We start from the raw sequence: 22,579 nt of genomic DNA, 5'->3' as shown, positions 1-22,579 counted from the left end.
GTTTACCTGCTCTACCGAGACATTCTAGTTTTTCATACTGGGCACATACCCGGCTACATGCATGGCAGCACTCAATCTGGAAAGCACTATGCCACTTGATAACATCCCCATATCTGCTCCATAACAACTGAAGAGATTGCCAATCACACTCAGTCTTGACAACGCTCTTTGCACAAGCAAGAATAAGAACTAATGGTCATATCATCTTTTCTTTGCTAAATACTCAGGGTAAACTAGGCTTTAGGGCATAACAAGGTCTGTAATCTCAACAGCTCCTCTTTCCTATCTCTGGATGTTTGCAGAGGCCAAAGGGACTCCTCTGAAAGCTGAAGAATCTGGAGATAAATACAATTCAGAGATAACTAATTAGTTAATAAAGTAGAATTTCTTTGTTTTCTTGTTTTTGTAGAATCCACACATGGATGTCAATCTATATCAATTACTTTTCTTTTTTGGAAAGAAGATGTCAGGGGTAGGAGTTTATTAATTAATTAATTAATTTTTGCTGTGTTGGGTCTTCGTTTCTGTGCGAGGGCTTTCTCTAGTTGCGGCGAGCGGGGGCCACTCTTCATCGCGGTGCACGGGCCTCTCACTGTCGTGGCTTCTCCTGTTGGGGAGCACAGGCTCCAGACACGCAGGCTCAGTAGTTGTGACTCACGGGCCTAGTTGCTCCAGGCATGTGGGATCCTCCCAGACCAGGGCTCGAACCCGCGTCCCCTGCATTAGCAGGCAGACTCTCAACCACTGCGCCACAAGGGAAGTCCGACAGTGTTTTGGAAGTAGAGATTCCAACAAAGAGGCAGAAAAGATCTTCAAAAATGTTTTTGAAATGAAAGAACCGAATATGAAGATTGATAAGTAGGAAAATCTATGTATAATGAATGACACGGACTTTTTAAAATCCCTTGAAAATTAAGAAAAAAAAAAAGAAGTGAGAAGTTGAAACCAGAAACCCTTAGAAAGAGTCTCCATGCTTCTACAGCATATAGGAGTACTTCTCATGGATTGTTTTCAACTTTGGGTCTTTGACTGAAATGTTGACAGACAAAAGCAAAAGTTCTTTTCTTTAATCTGTCCCCGCACATATGTACAAGAGGTATTGGCTATTACATTGTTCTCAATGGGTAGAGGAATGTGACTCAGATATTTTAAAAAATTCCATGTATTATTTATAATGAGCCTGTAAAATGTGTTACAAAATTAATTTGTCATTATTCTTAAAAAATGTCTACAGAATATATAAACAATTTTCCTAAAATTGTTTATGTACTTATATATAGAACAGTAGCTAGTATTTACAATATCCTTCAAGGAGTCCTAGGAAAGACAAAAGAACTGAGCTCCAGTGTCTGCCTCTGCCAGCCTTCTGATAGTACCTTGGGCCAAGTCACTTACTCTTCCTGTTCTTCATTTTCTTTACCTGTCAAATGGGTAGGTATTACTATCCTCACTTTATAGAAGAGCAAACATGCTTAGAGAGACTGAATGACTTGTCCAAATGCAGACTAAACTTTCTGATTCAAGACATTGTGACTTATCCATTGTACTACGTGTACTACATTGTACTACGTGTTGAAATTAATGGTTTGAAAAGGAAAACAATGTATGCAAAGTTTATAGTATCAATTTTGTGGTGACATTATTGTCAATGGAACTTAGAAGTAACGTCATGGTTTTTACCTTTTTATTTTATTATTATTATTTTTATAAATTTATTTTATTTTATTTATTTTTGGCTGCATTGGGTCTTTGTTGCTGCCCGTGGGCTTTCTCTAGTTGTGGCAAGCGGGAGCTACTCTTCTTTGTGGTGTGCAGGCTGCTCATTGCGGTGGCTTCTCTTGTTGTGGAGCACGGGCTCTAGGTACATGGGCTTCAGTAGTCGTGGCACGCGGGCTCAGTAGTTGTGGCTTGCAGGCTTAGTTGCTCCACGGCATGTGGGATCTTCCTGGACCAGGGCTCGAACCTGTGTCCCATGCTTTGACAGGCAGATTCTTAACCACTGCACCACCAGGGAAGTCCCTATTTTATTATTTTTTAAAATATTAAAGTAAAGCCAAGTGCATGTTTCTATACCAATGCAAAAGAAAATATTTTCCTATTCATTTTATAGTGTTTTATGTTCTAAAAGAATTTTGGGAGCTGAACACTAGTAAGAAATACAGGTAAAAGATGATTTCCTTCTTATTTAAAACTGGTAAATAAAGAAGCATTGTATTTCTGTGAGGCTCATTTCTATTGGCTCCACTTACTCCCTAGACCCCAGCTTTAACCATGTAACAGAGGACACACTGTTATTTGTCCTCCTCTCCCTTTGTTTGTATGGAGCGATCTTCATTTATAATGATATCTGATCACAGACAGCAGCAAAAATACATTCTCAGGCACGGGGGAAATGATGGCTCTTCCTGTTTCTTCTTTCCACTCCCAAACTGTATCTAGTTCACCCAATAGGAAGAAGGGAGATGGAGTTTACTAATACATCAATACATGGAATGGAAAAAAAAAAAACCCACCAGGAAGAAGGCTTCCAGAAGCAACATTATGATAGCAACATTACGTACTTTTATTAAATAAAAGTACATTGAAACATATCTCATCCCTAAAAATCCAATTAAAACATACAGCCTTGATGAACTTGGTATTTCCGAACCAATTCTTGTCTTGCTTTCTTGAAGCTATCCAGACAACACCAGTTTAGGATCTTTGCAGTGTTGTAAACAAAACAAAACAAAACATCACTACTAACAAAACTCTGTGTTTTCTGTATACTGTTTAAAAAATGTTGTTCTTGAATCATTCATTCAGTTAATTCATTAATTCATATTCAATTCAATTCATGAATCAATCATTAAGTTCCTACTGTGTGTCAGGTACTAAATTAAATAAGAAAATGTTCATCGGCAGCAACATGGATGGACCTAGAGATTGTCATACTGAGTGAAGTAAGTCAGACAAAGACAAATATCATCGCTTATATGTGGAATCTAAAAAAATGGTACAAATGAACTTATTTACAAAACAGAAATGGAGTCATAGGTGTAGAAAACAATCTTATGGTTACCAAGGGGAAAAGAAGAGAGAGGGATAAATTGGGAGTTTGGGATTGACATATACACACTACTGTATATAAAATTGAAAACTAATTAGGACCTACTGTATAGCACAGGGAATTCCACACAGTACTGTGTAATGACCTATATGGGAAAAGAATCTAAAAAAGAGTGGATATATGTATCAATATATGTATAACTGATCCACTTTGTTGTACAGCAGAAACTAACACAACATTGTAAATCAGCTATACTCCAACAAAAATTTAAAACACACATAAGAAAATGTTAATATATTCAACAAGGCACTCTGCCTGCTGCTAATGGGTGAGACTGATTAGTCTCATAGGGCTGATCAGTAGGGACTCTCTTGGCTCACCTACACCACAGAAGAGCCAAGCTGGCAGGAACTGTGGCCTGGCCTCAGGGGAGGCTGCATACAGGGACTTGACTGTTGTATTCCCTGTCTTTTTCCTCTCGCTTCCTTGCTCTCCCTCCTGTACTCCCTTTCTCCCTTTCCATCTAAGTATCTCCTATTTCTTTCTAGATGTTAACTTTGTTCTCCCAGGCTACCTAGTCCCATAAGCATACAATTACAGCCACAGGGAGTTCTGGATTTACATCTTTACAGGTTTGTTTCTGGAGAAGAAATTATACTTTTCCCAACCAGCTTCAGTTAAATGACCTAAAATGTGTCCAACTTTTGACCGGTTGGTTGGGTACATTATTAGCGCACTCATTGTCATATGCCCACTTCCCTGGGACCAGGAAGGTAGGGTCTGTTACCAACCTATAAGGGTGGGGAGAGGAGGAAAAGGGTACAAAGTTATGTAACGAATAGCCATCATGAAGACAACATTTCACTAGTGTTCCGTTCTAAGACATGCCATGAGAAAAACCATCTAAAATTATACATTGTCTGTTTAAAAGCAGATGCAAGTTTCAATTAAAAGTGTACAAACACATGATCATAAAGTCTATAAATGAAGAAATAAAATTTCCAAAAACAATCTTAAAAATGTCTCACCAGCTGACACTAATCACCAAGACTCAGCTTAACACTTTAAGTATTCACTCCACACCCAAGACTGGATAGGTCTTCCTTGTTATCCTGGTACTCCCTTGCAGTACCAGTACTTTTCTTCCCTCACTGTTGACACAATAGTAATTAATTAGTTATTTGTGTAAAGTCTTTCTCTGGTGAGATTATAGCCTCCATAAAAGCAGGGACAAATCCAGAGTCTAACATAATGCTGGACAGTAAGCACTCAATAGATGTTAATTTAATGAATGAAATGAGATGAAAGCAACAGTTTGATATAATTCTTGCGTTCAAAATTTGCAAGGAGTTTTAAACTGATAATTTTCAGTGTTAGTGAAGATCATTAAAAAGGACATTCTTATACACTGCTGGTGAATTTGTAAATCGATGCCACATCTCTAGAGGGTAATTTGACAATTGGATCTAGAGCTCAAAAACGTTCATAGCCTTTGAATTTTATTCAGAAATATAACTTAAGGAAATAATCAGAGTTACACAGAAGGCCATTCTTGCAAATGCAGTAACTTTCTCGCTGGTATCTTCTTAACCACCCCCATCCCCAGCTTTAAACATATTTAAGTAGAATATACCACCTGCTACCATTTCTTGTGCAATTTTTTAAAGATTGTGAATTATTCCCTCTCACTCAAAGATTTGATCTCCTGACTCACTACCAATATCTCAAGCACTGCTCCTGCATCAAATCTTAGTGACTTCAATATCTGTATCGACAATCCTTTCAAAACCCTGACCTCTTAGTTACTAAACCTCTTCTCTTCCAATAGTTTTTATCTCCATCCCACCTGAGATTTCCATTTCCATTGTTACCTCCTAGACTTTGTCATGCTGCCCAAGAGCATAGTCTCAGTTCTGAACATCCTAATTCTTTGAACACCACTTGTGTCTTTACAATTAATTCCCTCTAAGATAACTTTAGAAAGACTGTTTGCGTTAAGATAACCCAGTTCTGACAATTCATAAGCCCCTCCAAGACCTACGATCCACCTTGTCCTTTTCACGTCCTAATTTCTTCCTCTCTCCATTCAGTTCAATGTTCCTTCATTAGAGGCATTCTCCTGACTTTTTCTCCCTCTGCTGTACTCATGTGGCTCAAAGAGAATTCTGGTTAAAGCAACTTCTCCAGGTATTCCATCTTTGTACTCGAGCTGCTGAATTGGCTGGAGAAAAATGAGAAGTTTTGTGACTGCTTGCAGTTTAATTTTATGACCTGTAGCCACAAGGGGGCTCATATTGCCTGGCAATTCTATTATTGTACACTTAGCTTTTTACTTTCCCATCAGCTTGCTAAATCTCTATCATCCTCTCCTTCCTCTTCTCTCACATTTGCAGCTCTTGCTTCCCATATCTGCTCTTGATTTCTCTCCAGGGAGCGTTCCTTTCCACCACTCCAGAGAAATAGCTTTTATAAAAACCATCAGTGACCACCTTGTTTCTAGAGCTAGAAATCAATTCTTAGTCTTCAGCTTATTTGACCCAGCAGTAAGCATTTGACATAGTTAATCATTCCTTTTTGAACCACTTTTTTTCACCTTAGCTTCAGGAATATTGCTCTTTTGGTTTTCTTCCTTCTTCAATGGTCATGCATGTCTCTTTTTTTCAAGAAGATGTTGGGGGTAGGAGTTTATTAATTAACTAATTTATTTTTGCTGTGTTAGGTCTTCGTTTCTGTGCGAGGGCTTTCTCTAGTTGTGGCAAGCGGGGGCCACTCTTCATCGCGGTGCGTGGGCCTCTCACTATTGTGGCCTCTCTTGTTGTGGAGCACAGGCTCCAGACGAGCAGGCTCAGTAGTTGTGGCTCACGGGCCTAGTTGCTCCGCGGCATGTGGGATTCTCCCAGACAAGGGCTTGAACCCGTGTCCCCTGCATTAGCAGGCAGATTCTCAACCACTGTGCCACCAGGGAAGCCCCTGCATTTCTCTTTTTCCTGGTTTCTCCTCATGTCCTGACTTCTAAATATTGGAATACCCTAGGACTCAGTCCTAACATATTTTCTCTCTGTGCTTCCTTCCAAGGTTATTTTATCCATCCTCATGGTTTTAAATATCATGTTAATGCTGATGACTTCTGAATTATTTCTTTATGCCAGACCAGTCCCCTGAACTCCAGGCTCAAATATCCATCTGCCTACTTGACCTCTCCACTTGGGGGATTAATTTGCATGTCAATTTTATCTGAACAAAACCTGCCCATATGATTGTCCCATCTTGCTCCTCCCAATCTCATTAAATGACAACTCGATTCTTCCAGCAGTCAAGGTCTAGACCTTAAATTTATCACTAACTTCTCTTTCTGTCCATATCCAGAATCTGACTCCTTCTCACTAGTTTTCCCACTATCTCTCTAGCTCCAACTATTTTCATCTCTTATCTAGACTACTGTACTCTTATCCCATTTTAGTTCACTCAGTACAGCATCCAGAGTGATCTTTTAAAAATGTAAGTCTGATCATATCTCTCCTCTGTGTAAAGCTTTCTAAGTCTCCCCATTTCCCTCAGGTTGAAAGTCTTAGTTTTCACCAGTGCTCCCTATTATCTGGCCACTAACTCTCTGACCACTACCGTACCATTTACTTCTTGGTCCATTTATCATTTACTCTAGCCACTCTGATCTTCTTGTTCTTTGAACACATAAGTAAAAGCCTATCTCAGGACATTTGCACTGGCACTGCTTGAAATGCTTTCCATCAGACATACATATAGCTCGCTCCTTAACTCTTAAAGTTCTCTGTTCAAACAGCACATCAGATGACACCTTACATTACCAGGCTATTTAAATTATAACCCATTTTTCTAGAACTTCTTGTTCCTATTCCCTATCTTCCATCTTCTGTAATTCTTATATAACATATATTTTGCTTGTTTGTTATATATTTTACTAGAAATGTAAGCTCCATGAGGCAGGAATTTTGTCTCTATCATCTACAATAATGCCTGTTGCATATTGGCACTCAATATATTTTTGTCAAATAAATGAATGAATACAACATCTTTAGAGAAGTTGAAGAGTTAGAGATATTTATTTATTCAATAATATGATAAGGACTAAATGAATCATGGCATAGCTAAATGATAAAACAAATACATTCATCAAAATTAACATTAAAAGAATATTTGGTGGGCTTCCCTGGTGGGGCAGTGGTTAAGAGTCCGCCTGCTGATGCAGGGGACACGGGTTCATGCCCCGGTCCGGGAGTATCCCACATGCCGCGGAACGGCTGGGGCCGTTAGCCATGGCCGATGGGCCTGCGTGTCCGGAACCTGTGCTCCGCAACGGGAGAGGCCACAACAGTGAGAGGCCTGCGCACTGAGAAAAAAAAAATATATCTATATATATATCTATATATATATATATATTTGGTGAAAGGGACATGCACTATCTGTAAACTTAAGGAAAATAAAATTCAAAAATTTCTGTAGAATAAAAATTCTGTTAAAATGTGCAGACAAAATACTTTGTAAAATAATTTATAATATATAAATTTTATTATCTTTGCAAATACATAAGAATAAAAAGGTTGAAAAGAAGTACAGCGAAATAATAATAGTTACTACTAATTCTATTGTTTAATATTTCTGCAAAAGGATTAGTTAATGCAATTAGACAAGATAATTATATTAGCAATATAAACGAAGCAAAAGAGGAAGCAAAATTATCTTTATTTGCAAATGATATGATTATATAAAATAGAAAAACTAAGTATATCTGAAAAGCCATTAGAGGCAAAAGGAATCATTAAGGTGATGGACTGAAAACTTACTAAACAAAAATAAATAACTTCCCAGTATATGCCCCCCAAAAAAGCCCCTGTCAATAAGAAAATAGAATCAAAGAATAAATACCAACCAGAAGAATGGATATCTAGAAGTAAATCTTATAAGGAATGTATAAGGCCTGTATAAAGAAAATGTTTAAGCTCTCTGAGGGAGGTAAAAGAACACTTAAGTAAATGAAGAACAAAGACCATGCAATATAAATTCTAATACAACAACAACAAACCTGGAGAATGAAGAAAATAATACTAAAATTAATCTGGAAAAATAAACGTCCAAGAATATCCTGAAAAACCCTGGGGGGAGGGGGAAAGATTAATGAGGATGGCATTGACTTATTACTTAACAAAATATCAAAACAAATTAGGACACTACAAAAACAAAACCATTTCAGAATAAGAAATAGAAGTTTAATGGAATAGGGTCCAGATATAGACTCAGATATATATCAGAATTTAATTTATTTTAAATAAGTAATTTCAAATAAAGTGGAATAAATGGGTTTATTCAATTAATGGTGCAGGAGCAATTGATTAATAGTATTTTTTTTTTTTTTTTTTTGTGGTACACGTTTCCTCTCACTGTTGTGGCCTCTCCTGTTGCGGAGCACAGGCTCCGGACATGCAGGCTCAGTGGCCATGGCTCAGGGGCCTAGCCACTCCGTGGCATGTGGGATCTTCCCGGACTGGGGCACGAACTCATGTCCCCTGCATCGGCAGGCGCATTCTCAACCACTGTGCCACCAGAGAAGCCCCAATAGTACATTTTTAAAAAGATCTATTGACATCCAAAACCAAAAGAAAATATCCATATCAAAAACATTTCAGATGAACTGTAATTTTTATGTGTACAAAATGATAAAGGTTTTTGGATAAATCATGGATAAATTTATTTTAATCTTGAAGTTGGGAAGGCTTTTCTAAAAGGCTATATAATAAAGAAACCATAAAAGATAGGACTGACACAGAAGGTTGACAAAGGGTTGACTCTTGGATTCACACATAGCACATCTAAATCAATAAGAAAAAATAAGAAATAGTTAACAGAAAATGTTAAGGGGGATAACATGAAGAGAATGCTTATAGAAAAAATTAATGTCCAATGCACATACTGAAAAATGCTCATTCTCACTCATAATAAATCCAAGTCACAATAAACGTGACAATGAGATCATTTTTATTCACCTTCCTTAGTGGGATAAGTTACAGACTTTGATGAGACCCAGTGCTTGTGGTGACATGAAGAGTGCTGTCATAATTTTGGTGAGAATGGACATTATTGTAACTTATTTAAATTTAATAGTTCAAACTATTAAATTTATAGTTCAAACAAAATTTTATGTTGTTTTACAGTTCAAACAAAATTTTATTTAAATATGTCTTCTGAATCTGACTGCCAAGAATTTACTCAATGGATATATGCACAAAATTCAGTAAGATGCATAACGATATTTATTAAAATATTATTAGTGTTGATAAAATAAAATATAATTATAAATGTTCATCAGTGGGAAATTAGTTAAATAAAATGAACTTTCAAGTAATGGAATATAATGCTGCCAGGAAAAAAGAGTAAGATGGCTCCTTCCATGTATTAGCATAAAAGGATCAGCAAAAAAGAAACATACAAGATATGTTTTTATTATTTTATAAATTTATGTGTATATATGACTATTTTGTACAAATAATGAAAAAATATATATGGAAATATATATCCTGGTGTATACATAAAATTTTTCTGAAAATAAACAAAGAAGTATTCCAAAGCTTTTCTTGGGAGGAGCAGCTGTTGGGAAGTGTATGGGAGAACTTAAAATTTTCATTTTCCATCCTCTGGATTGTTTGAATATTAAAATAACTTTCGTGTTTTATTTTAATTTTCTCAACAGTGTCATCATGTTTTACCTACATGATGGAATAATGGTCTTCTTTTACTTTTGTTTCTTTATATATGTAAGAATTTTTAAAATAATGAATTCTACTCAGTTTTTTAATTTTTCTTTTAAATCCCAGTAGTTTGGAGTCTGGATAATCCTACATCCTGTATACCCTTCAAGATAACTCTATAAAATGTGTATCTATGTTAATGAGTAGGGAAGTCTGTTCTAAAGAACTTTAGAAGACAAATACAAAAAAATTAATCTTTAGTTTGAGAATCGTTCATCTGTAGCTGTTCTCTCTGCAATAATCAGGTAATAGGAATAGCTGATGTAAAAGTCACTCCTAGATGATGGTATAGAATCATTTTCTCTGTGATAAAGTGATATGAATCTTATTGTCCTTTATAGTAAAAGAACATGCAATCATGTTATCCTAATAGACTCAAGTTCACTTAAGAACACTTAAAAAGTATAGAATTCCACGTTAGAATGTTTTCACTGTCAATTTTTAACCTCTTTTATTGAAAATGGGCACTAAAGAAAAAAGTCTTCACTGATCTCATGTTCAAAAGCTAAAGAAAGCATATTTACCCAGTATATTATTGTGGTTTCAACAATAATATAGAAATAAAGATCTTTAGCATACACTAATTCATTTAGATTTTCAGAACAACCCTTTGAAATTGGTATTATTATTTTATTATCACATCCCTTTTATGGATGACAACCTGGGGCTTGAAGGAAGTAAGCCTTAGGGGAAGGTTTCAGCACCAAGGACAGTACCTGGAAACCACAGCCAGCAGTAATATATTTAGTGAATGAATAACTTCCTATTATCATAGTGACAGTAAATCAAGGGCAGAGATAGGAAACATATAATGATCACTGATTATGCATTATTAACATACTAAGCCTTTTACATGTGATAAATCATTTAATCCTCACAACAACCCCATGAAGTGAACACCATCATTACCTGATTTGACAAACAGGGAAATAGAATCTGAGCAAGGTTAAGTAAGTTGTTCATGTTCTCACAGCATAAATGGGCAGCAGTGGCATAGCCAGAAGCCCTAGGCAGACCAGTTCCTTACCTATTCTCCTCAACCCCATGTGCACATACACAGTGGGCCCCATGGAGCAGGCCATCCAGCAAACCAGCCACCTGACTTTTGTCCTGTGCAGCAGCCTAGAGCCACTACAGCCCAAGCAATACACAGAAGTTCACTAGGCTTATGAAGGAGGTCTTTCCAGTTCCCAGTTCTAGAAGCACCCACAGTGGCACCTTACTCCCTCTGCATGCTTATTCATCAGCCTTGGATTGACTGCACCACTGGAAGTTTGCTTTCCATGGCCTTCTGATGCAGACATCATGTGCTTCAGGGCACACATGGACAGTAGTTCTTGTTTCCTTCTGAACTCACTCCGTCTGTGTATCTGCCTCCCATCTCAGCTTGCCTGCATCCCACTAGGTCATTTGTCCTTTCCTAGAGACTAGGGGCAGTGAAACTCAGGGAAACTCTCCACTATCCATTACTTTCTTCAGTAAGGTATGAATCGCCCTTCCAAGTTTGTTCTTCTTTGAGTATTCTCCCTCAGTCCTAAAGTATCCTTCAGAGTTCTCTTTCCAACCTTATACTTAATCTCATATGGTGGCTCAACAATTCTTTATATTAAAATGTTCCTGTTTAAATTACTCTAGTTTTTGTCTTCTGACTGAAATGTACCTATAGAGAGGGCTTGAAAGGACAGTAAAATCCTCATTGTTACGCTACAACACCCCAACCATTTTTCTAGACTCAAGCATTCATACCTGACTCATTGGTTATTGATCTTTAATATCTCTTTATTCCAACCAACTAAGGTAGAAACATATTGATAATTATAATTTACTTATTCCTTGCAAGATAATATACATGAAAATGATTGGGCAATAAATAAACAAGGCCTTTTAATCTTATTGCATACAAATTATGATTGTATTTCTTTAACAAGCTTCAGGGCTATTTTGTGTTTATATTTAAGTCTCAGACATAATAATTAGATATGTTGGGCTTCCCTGATGACGCAGTGGTTGAGAATCTGCCTGCTAATGCAGGGGACACAGGTTTGAGCCCTGGTCTGGGAGGATTCCACATGCCGCGGAGCAACTAGGCCTGTGAGCCACAACTACTGAGCCTGCACGTCTGGAGCCTGTGCTCCGCAACAAGAGAGGCCGCGACAGTGAGAGGCCCACGCAACGCGATGAAGAGTGGCCCCTGCTTGCCACAACTAGAGAAAGCCCTCACACAGAAACGAAGACCCAACACACCAAAAATAAATTAATTAATAAACTCCTACCCGCAACATCTAAAAAAATAAAAAATAACTAGATATGTTTCTCAATAGTAAGTTCCTTTCCATGTAAATAGTGAGACAAGAGTTTGCAAATGGTATCCTAGTTGATCATTTCATTTTATTTCTGTTTTGACAGAATTAATGACATTTCTCGTTAGCCAAGGTTGCTGAACTGCAAGGCTGCTGAACTGCAGCCATGCTTAAGGGATCCCTAACAGTTTAATGTGGCTTGACTCTGATTAATCTAGCATAAAGTACAAGAGAGCTAAATAGCTTGATGTATTGTCAAAGAACACCTTTAGTATATTTAGGGTAGGATGTTTTGTTTACTATAGTTATACTCTGCAACTCCCCTTTATGTCAACATTTTTTGTTGAACTGTGCTGTCATCCACCAAAAGAAGCCTCAAGACATTGGGAAAGAGATACAAATAAGCAAGGCAACGTATATCCTCCATCTGTTGGAAAGTCCAGGCAATGAAGATCACTGAAAACACAGGATAGTCTAACATTATGTTAACATCTATGAGGCATGTGCTCTGTGTCAAGCACTGTGTTAGCTCTTACAGGAAATATATCTCACGGATTCCTGCAAAGCTCATTTACTGTACAAATATTTCTGAATTTCCATTACGTACAAGACACTACTGTTCTAGGTTCAGAAGATATAGCAGTGAATTAAATAGAGTTCTTGATGCTATGTTTGTGGCAAAGTCAACTAGTCTACTAAAGACTAAGACCCCCTTCAAGAAGGTAGCAATATTATTGAATGTTGAGAAGTGGTTACTGAGACAGGAAATACGTCTTCCAATTCTCCCTCCCCCTCCAACCAGGAGGGCTCATGTGACTGAGTCTTGCCAATAGAATGTGGATAGAAATATTGCGTGTCCCTTCCAGGCCTAAGCCATAAAAACCTTCCATATATTCTCCAAGTGCGCTCTCTTTCCCAAGCGACTGGCTAGATATTGCAGCCTAGAGCAACCATTAAAGACTACGAAGGCTTCAATGACTGGGTTCTTTTTTTTAACATCTTTATTGGAGTATAACTGCTTTACAATGGTGTCTTAGTTTCTGCTTTATAACAAAGTGAATCAGTTATACATATACATATGTTCCCATATCTCTTCCCTCTTCCATCTCCCTCCCTCTCACCCTCCCTATCCCACCCCTCTAGGTGGTCACAAAGCACCGAGCTGATCTCCCTGTGCTATGCGGCTGCTTCCCACTAGCTATCTATTTGACGTTTGGTAGTGTATATATGTCCATGCCACTCTCTCGCTTTGTCACAGCTTACCCTTCCCCCTCCCCATATCCTCAAGTCCATTCTCTAGTAGGTCTGTGTCTTTATTCCTGTCTTACCCCTAGGTTCTTCATGACATTTTTTTCCCCTTAGATTCCATATATACGTGTTAGCAAACGGTAACTGTCTTTCTCTTTCTGACTTACTTCACTCTGTATGACAGACTCTAGGTCCATCCACCTCACTACAAATAACTCAATTTCGTTTCTTTTTATGGCTGAGTAATATTCCTTTGTATATATGTGCCACATCTTCTTTATCCATTCATCTGATGATGGACACTTAGGTTGTTTCCATCTCCTGGCTATTGGAAATAGAGCTGCAATGAACATTTTGGTACATGACTCTTTTTGAATTATGATTTTCTTAGGGTATATGCCCAGTAGTGGGATTGCTAGGTCATATGGTAGTTCTATTTGTAGTTTTTAAGGAACCTCCATACTGTTCTCCATAGTGGCTGTACCAATTCACATTCCCACCAGCAGTGCAGGAGTTTTCCATTTTCTCCACACTCTCTCCAGCATTTATTGTTTCTAGATTTTTTGATGATGGCTATTCTGACCGGTGTAAGATGATATCTCATTGTAGTTTTGATTTGCATTTCTCTAATGATTAGTGATGTTGACCATCGTTTCATGTGTTTGTTGGCAATCTGTATATCTTCTTTGGAGAAATGTCTATTTAGGTCTTCTGCCCATTTATGGATTGGGCTGTTTGTTTCTTTGTTATTGAGCTGCATGAGCTGCTTGTAAATTTTGGAGATCAATCCTTTTTCAGTTGCTTCATTTGAAAATATATTCTCCCATTGTGAGGGTTGTCTATTGGTCTTGTTTATGGGTTCCTTTGCTGTGCAAAAGCTTTGAAGTTTCATTAGGTCCCATTTGTTTATTTTTGTTTTTATTTCCATTTCTCTAGGAGGTGGGTCAAAAAGGGTCTTGCTGTGATTTATGTCATAGAGTGTTCTGCCTATGTTTTCCTCTAAGAGTTTGATAGTGTCTGGCCTTACATGTAGGTTTTTAATCCATTTTGAGCTTATTTTTGTGTATGGTGTTAGGGAGTGTTCTAATCTCATACTTTTACATGTAGCTGTCCACTTTTCCCAGTACAACTTATTGAAGAGTCTGTCCTTTCTCCACTGTACATTCCTGCCTCCTTTATCAAAGATAAGGTGACCATATGTGTGTGGGTTTATCTCTGGGTTTTCTATCCTGTTCCATTGATCTATCTTTCAGTTTTTGTGTCAGTACCATACTGTCTTGATTACTGTAGCTTTGTAGTATAGTCTGAAGTCAGGGAGCCTGATTCCTCCAGCTCTGTTTTTCGTTCTCAAGATTGCTTTGGCTATTCGGGGTCTTTTGTGCTTCCATACAAATTGTGAAATTTTTTGTTCTAGTTCATTGAAATATGCCATTGGTAGTTTGATAGGGATTGCATTGAATCTGTAGATTGCTTTGGGTAGTAAAGTCATTTTCGCAATGTTGATTCTTCCAATTCAAGAACATGGTATATCTCTCCATCTATTTGTATCAGCTTTAATTTCTTTCATCAGTGTCTTATAATTTTCTGCATACAGGTCTTTTGTCTCCTTAGGTAGGTTTATTCCTAGATATTTTATTCTTTTTGTTGCAATGGTAAATGGGAGTGTTTTCTTAATTTCTCTTTCAGATTTTTCATCATTAGTGTATAGGAATGCCAGAGATTTCTGTGCATTAATTTTGTATCCTGCTACTTTACCAAATTCATTGATTAGCTCTAGTAGTTTTCTGGTAGCATCTTTAGGATTCTCTATGTATAGTATCATGTCATCTGCAAACAGTGACAGCTTTACTTCTTCTTTTCCGATTCGGATTCCTTTTATTTCCTTTTCTTCTCTGATTGCTGTGGCTAAAACTTCCAACACTATGTTGAATAAGAGTGGTGAGAGTGGGTAACCTTGTCTTGTTCCTGATCTTAGTGGAAATGCTTTCAGTTTTTCACCATTAAGGATGATGTTGGCTGTGGGTTTGTCATATGTGGCCTTTATTATGTTGAGGAAAGTTCCCTCTATGCCTACTTTCTGGAGGGTTTTTATCAGAAATGGGTGTTGAATTTTATCAAAAGCTTTCTCTGCATCTATTGAGATGACCATATGGTTTTTCTCCTTCAGTTTGTTAATATGGTGTATCACATTGATTGATTTGCGTGTATTGAAGAATCCTTGCATTCCTGGAATAAACCCCACTTGATCATGGTGTATGATCCTTTTAATGTGCTGTTGGATTCTGTTTGCTAGTATTTTGTTGAGGATTTTTGCATCTATGTTCATCAGTGATATTGGCCTGTAGTTTTCTTTCTTTGTGACATCCTTGTCTAGTTTTGGTATCAGGGTGATGGTGGACTCATAGAAGGAGTTTCAGAGTGTTCCTCCCTCTGCTATATTTTGGAAGAGTTTGAGAAGGATAGGTGTTATCTCTTCTCTAAATTTTTGATAGAATTCGCCTGTGAAGCCATCTGGTCCTGGGCTTTTGTTTGTTGGAAGATTTTTTTTATTTTTAAGAAGATGTTGGGGGTAGGAGTTTATTAATTAATTAATTTATTTTTGCTGTATTGGGTCTTCGTTTCTGTGTGAGGGCTTTCTCTAGTTGTGGCAAGTGGGGGCCACTCTTCATCGCAGTGTGTGGGCCTCTCACTATCATGGCCCCTCTTGTTGCGGAGCACAGGCTCCAGACGCGCAGACTCAGCAGTTGTGGCTCACGGGCCTAGTTGCTCCGCAGCATGTGGGATCCTCCCAGACCAGGGCTCGAACCCGTGTCCCCTGCATTAGCAGGCAGATTCTCAACCATTGCGCCACCAGGCAAGCCCTGTTGGAAGATATTTAATCACAGTTTCAATTTCAGTGCTTGTGATTGGTCTGTTCGTATTTTCTATTTCTTCCTGATTCAGTCTTGGCAGGTTGTGCATTTCTAAGAATTTGTCCGTTTCTTCCAGGTTGTCCATTTTATTGGCCTAGAGTTGCTTGTAGTAATCTCTCATGATATTTTGTATTTCTGCAGTGTCAGTTGTTACTTCTCCTTTTTCATTTCCAAATCTATTGATTTGAGTCTTCTCCCTTTTTTTTTTTTTCTTTTTCTTTTCTGTACGCAGGCCTCTTGCTGTTGTGACCTCTCCTGTTGTGGAGCACAGGCTCCGGACGCACAGGCTGAGCAGCCATGGCTCACGGGCCCAGCCGCTCCATGGCATGTGGGATCTTCCCGGTCTGGGGCACCAACCCGTGTCCCCTGCATCGGCAGGCAGACTCTCCACCACTGCGCCACCAGGGAAGCCCCTCCCTTTTTTTCTTGATGAGTCTGGCTAATGGTTTATCAATTTTGTTTATCTTCTCAAAGAACCAGCTTGTAGTTTTATTGATCTTTGCTATCATTTCTTTCATTTCTTTTTCATTTATTTCTTATCTGATCTTTATGATTTCTTTCCTTCTGCTAACTTTGGGGTTTTTTTGTTCTTCTTTCTCTAATTGCTTTAGGTGCAAGGTTAGGTTGTTTATTCGAGATGTTTCCTGTTTCTTAAGATAGGATTGTATTGCTATAAACTTCCCTCTTAGAACTGCTTTTGCTGCATCCCATAGGTTTTGGGTCGTCGTGTCTCCATTGTCATTTGTTTCTAGGTATTTTTTTATTTTCTCTTTGATTTCTTCAGTGATCACTTTGTTATTAAGTAGTGTATTGTTTAGCTCCATGTGTTTGTATTTTTTACAGATCTCTTCCTGTAATTGATATCTAGTCTCATAGCGTTGTGGTTGGAAAAGATACTTGATACAATTTCAGTTTTCTAAAATTTACCAAGGCTTGATTTGTAACCCAGGATATGATCTATCCTGGAGAATGTTCCATGAGCACTTGAGAAAAATGTGTATTCTGTTGTTTTTGGATGGAATGTCCTATAAATATCAATTAAGTCCATCTTGTTTAATGTATCATTTAAAGCTTGTGTTTCCTTACTTATTTTCATTTTGGATGATCTGTCCATTGGTGAAAGTGGGGTGTTAAAGTCCCCTACTATGAATGTGTTACTGTCAATTTCTCCTTTTATGGCTGTTAGTATTTGCCTTATGTATTGAGGTGCTCTTATGTTGGGTGCATAAATATTTACAATTGTTATATCTTCTTCTTGCATCAATCCATTGATCATTATGTAATGTCCTTTGTCTCTTCTAATAGCCTTTATTTTTAAATCTATTTTGTCAGATATGAGAATTGCTACTCCAGCTTTCTTTTGCTTTCCATTTGCATGGAATATCTTTTTTCATCCCCTCACTTTCAGTTTGTATGTGTCTCTAGGTCTGAAGTGGGTCTCTTGTAGATAGCATATATATGGGTCTTGTTTTGTATCCATTCAGCCAGTCCGTGTCTTTTGGTGGGAGCATTTAATCCATTTACATTTAAAGTAATGATCGATATGTATGTTCCTATTCCCATTTTCTTAAGTGTTTTGGGTTTGTTATTGTAGGTCTTTTCCTTCTCTTGTGTTTCTTGCCTAGAGAAGTTCCTTTAACATTTGTTGTAAAGCTGGTTTTGTGGTGCTGAACTCTCTCAGCTTTTGCTTGTCTGTAAAGGTTTTAATTTCTCCATCGAATCTGAATGAGATCCTTGCTGGGTAGAGTAATCCTGGTTTTAGTTTTTTCTCCCTCATCACTTTAAATATGTCCTGCCAGTCCCTTCTGGCTTGCAGAGTTTCTGCTGAAAGATCAGTTGTTTACCTCATGGAGATTCCCTTTTTGCCTTGCTGCTTTTAATATGTTTTCTTTGTATTTAATTTTTGACAGTTTGATTAATATGTGTCTTGGCATGTTTCTCCTTGGATTTATCCTGTATGGGACTCTCTGTGCTTCCTGGACTTGATTAACTATTTCCTTTCCCATATTAGGGAAGTTTTCAACTATAATCTCTTCAAATATTTTCTCAGTCCCGTTCTTTTTCTCTTCTTCTTCTGGAACCCCTATAATTCGAATGTTGGTGCGTTTAATGTTGTCCCAGAGGTCTCTGAGACTGTCCTCATTTCTTTTCATTCTCTTTTGTTTATTCTGCTCTGCAGTAGTTATTTCCACTATTCTATCTTCCAGGTCACTTATCCATTCTTCTGCCTCAGTTATTCTGCTATTGATCCCATCTAGAGTATTTTTAATTTCATTTATTGTGTTGTTCATTGTTGCTTGTTTCATCTTTAGTTCTTCTAGGTCCTTGTTAAATGTTTCTTGCATTTTCTCTATTCTATTTCCAAGATTTTGGATCATCTTTACTATCATTATTCTGAATTCTTTTTCAGGTAGACTACCTATTTCCTCTTCATTTGTTAGGTCTGGTGGGTTTTTATCTTGCTCCATCATCTGCTGTGTGTTTTTCTGTCTTCTCATTTTGTTTATCTTACTGTGTTTGGGGTCTCCTTTTTGCAGGCTGCAGGTTCGTAGTTCCTGTTGTTTTTGGTGTCTGTCCCCAGCGGCTAAAGTTGGTTCAGTGGGTTGTGTAGGTTTCCTGGTGGAGGGGAGTAGTGTCTGTGTACTGGTGGATGAGGCTGGATCTTGTCTTTCTGGTGGGCAGGTCCACGTCTGGTGGTGTGTTTTGGGGCGTCTGTGGACTTATTATGATTTTAGGCAGCCTCTCTGCTAATGGGTGGGGTTGTGTTCCTGTCTTGCTAGTTGTTTGGCATAGGGTGTCCAGCACTGTAGCTTGCTGGTCGTTGAGTGAAGCTGGGTCCTGACATGGAGATGGAGATCTCTGGGAGATTTTCACTGTTTGATATTACATGGAGCTGGGAGGTCTCTTGTGGACCAGTGTCCTGAAGTTGCCTCTCCCACCTCAGAGGCACAGCATTGACTCCTGGCTGGAGCACCAAGAGCCTTTCTTCCACATGGCTCAGAATAAAAGGGAGAAAAAGTAGAAAGAAAGAAAGAAAGAAGGAGAGAGGATAAAAGAAATTAAAATAAAGTAAGATAAAATAAAATAAAGTTATTAAAATAAAAATTAATTATTAAGAAAAAAATTTTTTAAGTAAAAAAAACAAAAACGAACAGATAGAACCCTAGGACAAATGGTAAAAGCAAAGCTATACAGACAAAATCTCACACAGAAGCATTAACATACACACTCACAAAACGAGGAAAAGGGGAAAAAATAATAAATCTTGCTCTCAAAGTCCACCTCCTCTATTTGGGATGATTTGTTGTCTATTCAGGTATTCCACAGATGCAGGGTACATCAAGTTGATTGTGAAGATTTAATCCGCTGCTCCTGAGGCTGCTGGGAGAAATTTCCCTTTCTCTTCTTTGTTTGCACAGCTCCCATGGGCTCAGCTTTAACTTGGCCCCACCTCTGCGTGTAGGTCGCTGGAGGGCGTCTGTTCTTCACCCAGACAGGACAGGGTTAAAGGAGCCGCTGATTCGTGGGCTGTGGCTCACTCAGGCCGGGGGGAGGGAGGGGAACGGAGTGCGAGGCGAGCCTGCGGCGGCAGAGACTGGCGAGACGTTGCACCAGCCTGAGGCGCGCCGTGTGTTCCCCCCGGTGATGTTGTCCCTGGATCCCGGGAACTTGGCAGTGGTGGGCTGCACAGGCTCCCAGAAGGGAGGTGTGGATAGTGACCTGTGCTCGCACACAGGTTTCTTGGTGGTGGCAGCAGCAGCCTTAGCATCTCATGCCCGTCTGGGGTCCGCGCTGTTAGCCGCAGCTCGCGCCCGTCTCTGGAGCTGCTTTAAGCAGCGCTCTTAATCCCCTCTCCTCGTGCACCAGGAAGCAAAGAGGGAAGAAAATGTCTCTTGCCTCTTCGGCAGGTTCAGACTTTTCCCCGGACTCCCTCCCGGCTAGCCGTGGTGCACTAACCCCTTCAGGCTGTGTTCATGCCCCAGTCCTCTGCCTGCGAAGCCCGAGCCTCAGCTCGCAGCCCCGCCCGCCCCGGTGGGTGAGCAGACAAGCCTCTCGGGCTGGTGAGTGCTGGGTGGCACTGATCCTCTGTGTGGGAATCTCTCCGCTTTGCCCTCCGCACCCATGTTGCTGTGCTCTCCTCCGCAGCACCAAAGCTTCCCCCCTCCACCAGCCGCCGTCTCCGCCCGCGAAGGGGCTTCCTAGTGTGTGGAAACCTTTCCTCCTTCACAACTCTCTCCCACTGGTGCAGGTTCTGTCCCTATTCTTTTTTCTTTTGCCCTACCCAGATACGTGGGGAGTTTCTTGCCTTTTGGGAGGTCTGAGGTCTTCTGCCGGCTTTCAGTGGGTGTTCTATAGAAGCAGTTCCACGTGTAGATGTATTTCTGTTGTATCTGTGGGGAGGAAGGTGATCTCCACGTCTTACTCTTCCGCCATCTTCAAAAGTCGGTTATGACTGGGTTCTTAAATAAATAATTGGCAGAAAGGCTTTATCTGTTGCAGTGTTATCTGACATATTTTTTAATGTTTATCTGAGACTTCTACGGAGAAAAGAATTAAAGAGGTGAGGCTGAAAGCAGGGAGACCATGTAGGATGCTATTGCAATGAAGTGACAAATGATGGTGGCTTGGTGCAGGAGGTAGTGGCAGAAGTGGTGGTAGTAGTGATGTCTTTTACTCTTAAGCCTGACCTATTAAACCCTTACATGAACTCTGCTTGCTATCTCCCTTCAGTCAGGTCTTTTGAAGGTAGACTTGACAGCTACCATCATTTTATAGACAAAGGTATATATACATGGTTACACAGTTGAGGAAGATGGGACTTGAACATAGGTCAGACTGTAGAGCCTGTGTATAATGAGTCACCTGAGTAAATCACTGTGGACATTTTAAAAGTAGCAGTTAACTCTTGGCAAGAAAATGCTTATTTTGCTTCATTGTCAAATTGGGAACACTGCAGCAAGTGTAATTAATATACTCAGAGCATGACCTTGTTGCTCTTCAGCTTCTGGATCTGTCCATGTAGGCTGGCCAGAGAAACAATTGACTCTGACGTGATTCAACCCCTTAAAGCAGAGACTGTCACGAAGAAAGCAACACAAATCTTTAGTTGAGCATAGTTTCCAAATAGGCAACCAAGAGATGCACTTACTAATGTACTAGATGGACTACTGATAATTTATGAAGCAAATAGGCTACGTTTCCAAAGGTTTTGAAGCAATTAGGAAAGATAACACTGAAAAGTTATAATTGGGCTCTTTGAGAGATGTGTTTTGATCAAGGAATCATTTGGTGCCCTCATACTTGTGATTTCTTACACTTACGTAACAAATTAAAACTTGGTTCTTTATAGTTTACTTGTGTTATCACATGGGTTTTCTCTCTTGAGCTGTGAAAAAATGATGTGAAGTAGGCAGGAAGGTATTCCTCCATAGAAGAGGAAATTAAGTTTAAGATGAGTTACATATTTGGTCCAAAGAGACCAAATGGAAACAGTACTCATGTCTGTACATTTCTACCCATGAATTCTCTCCACTACACCACACTGTCTCTCAAATACTACCACCTGGGCATCAGCCTGGCTTTCTTTTTCTCTTATGTAGGAAACCAACCCTGATTGCCAGTATCAAGTCATCCCACAGAGAAGGATTTATTATTGCAGAGGGAAACATATGCTATAAAACTCAGAAAATGTGAAGAAAGCCCTGTGGATTAAAGAAGTGTTTCACCTTTTTATTGGTTTATTATTCATACTCAGAGGCTATGATCTGTTGGTGTGCTATACATGGTGTGAGCCACATTCCATGTGGCTATCTATCTTATTAATTTTGTACTCAGTCACTTTTTCTCTCTTTCACTGCATACAATAACATTCAGTACTGCACACTCAAAATTATTCTGCCACCATGCTGTGAAAGCTCACCCCTTTAAAAACATGTGGACATTAATATATTGTTGTTTAAAAACTCTGAAGAAGTTTGGATAGTATATATATAAATCATCTAGGCATTCAACAGGAATTAATTGTTTTCAAATTCCAAGAATGCTCAATAAACAGCTGATGAAAGATAAAAGGGTATCTTAGCAGAGGTAAATTATCAGGAAAGTGGGATCTTACTGTGTGATTGGTCTGTTATGAAAGCATTAGTGAGCTGTTTAATTCTTTATAAGATCTGACTCCAAGGGAATAAGAAACATTAACCTTTTATTTTTTGAAAATAAGAATTCTTATAAAATAGATCCTGAAAGGAATAATTTAATCATCTTGCTTTTTTCACTGAGAAATCTGATACA

This window comes from Grampus griseus, assembly GCF_964374135.1.
Source record: "Grampus griseus genome assembly, chromosome: 1".
Lineage (NCBI taxonomy): Eukaryota > Metazoa > Chordata > Mammalia > Artiodactyla > Delphinidae > Grampus > Grampus griseus.
Note: the sequence above shows the minus strand (reverse complement) of the source record.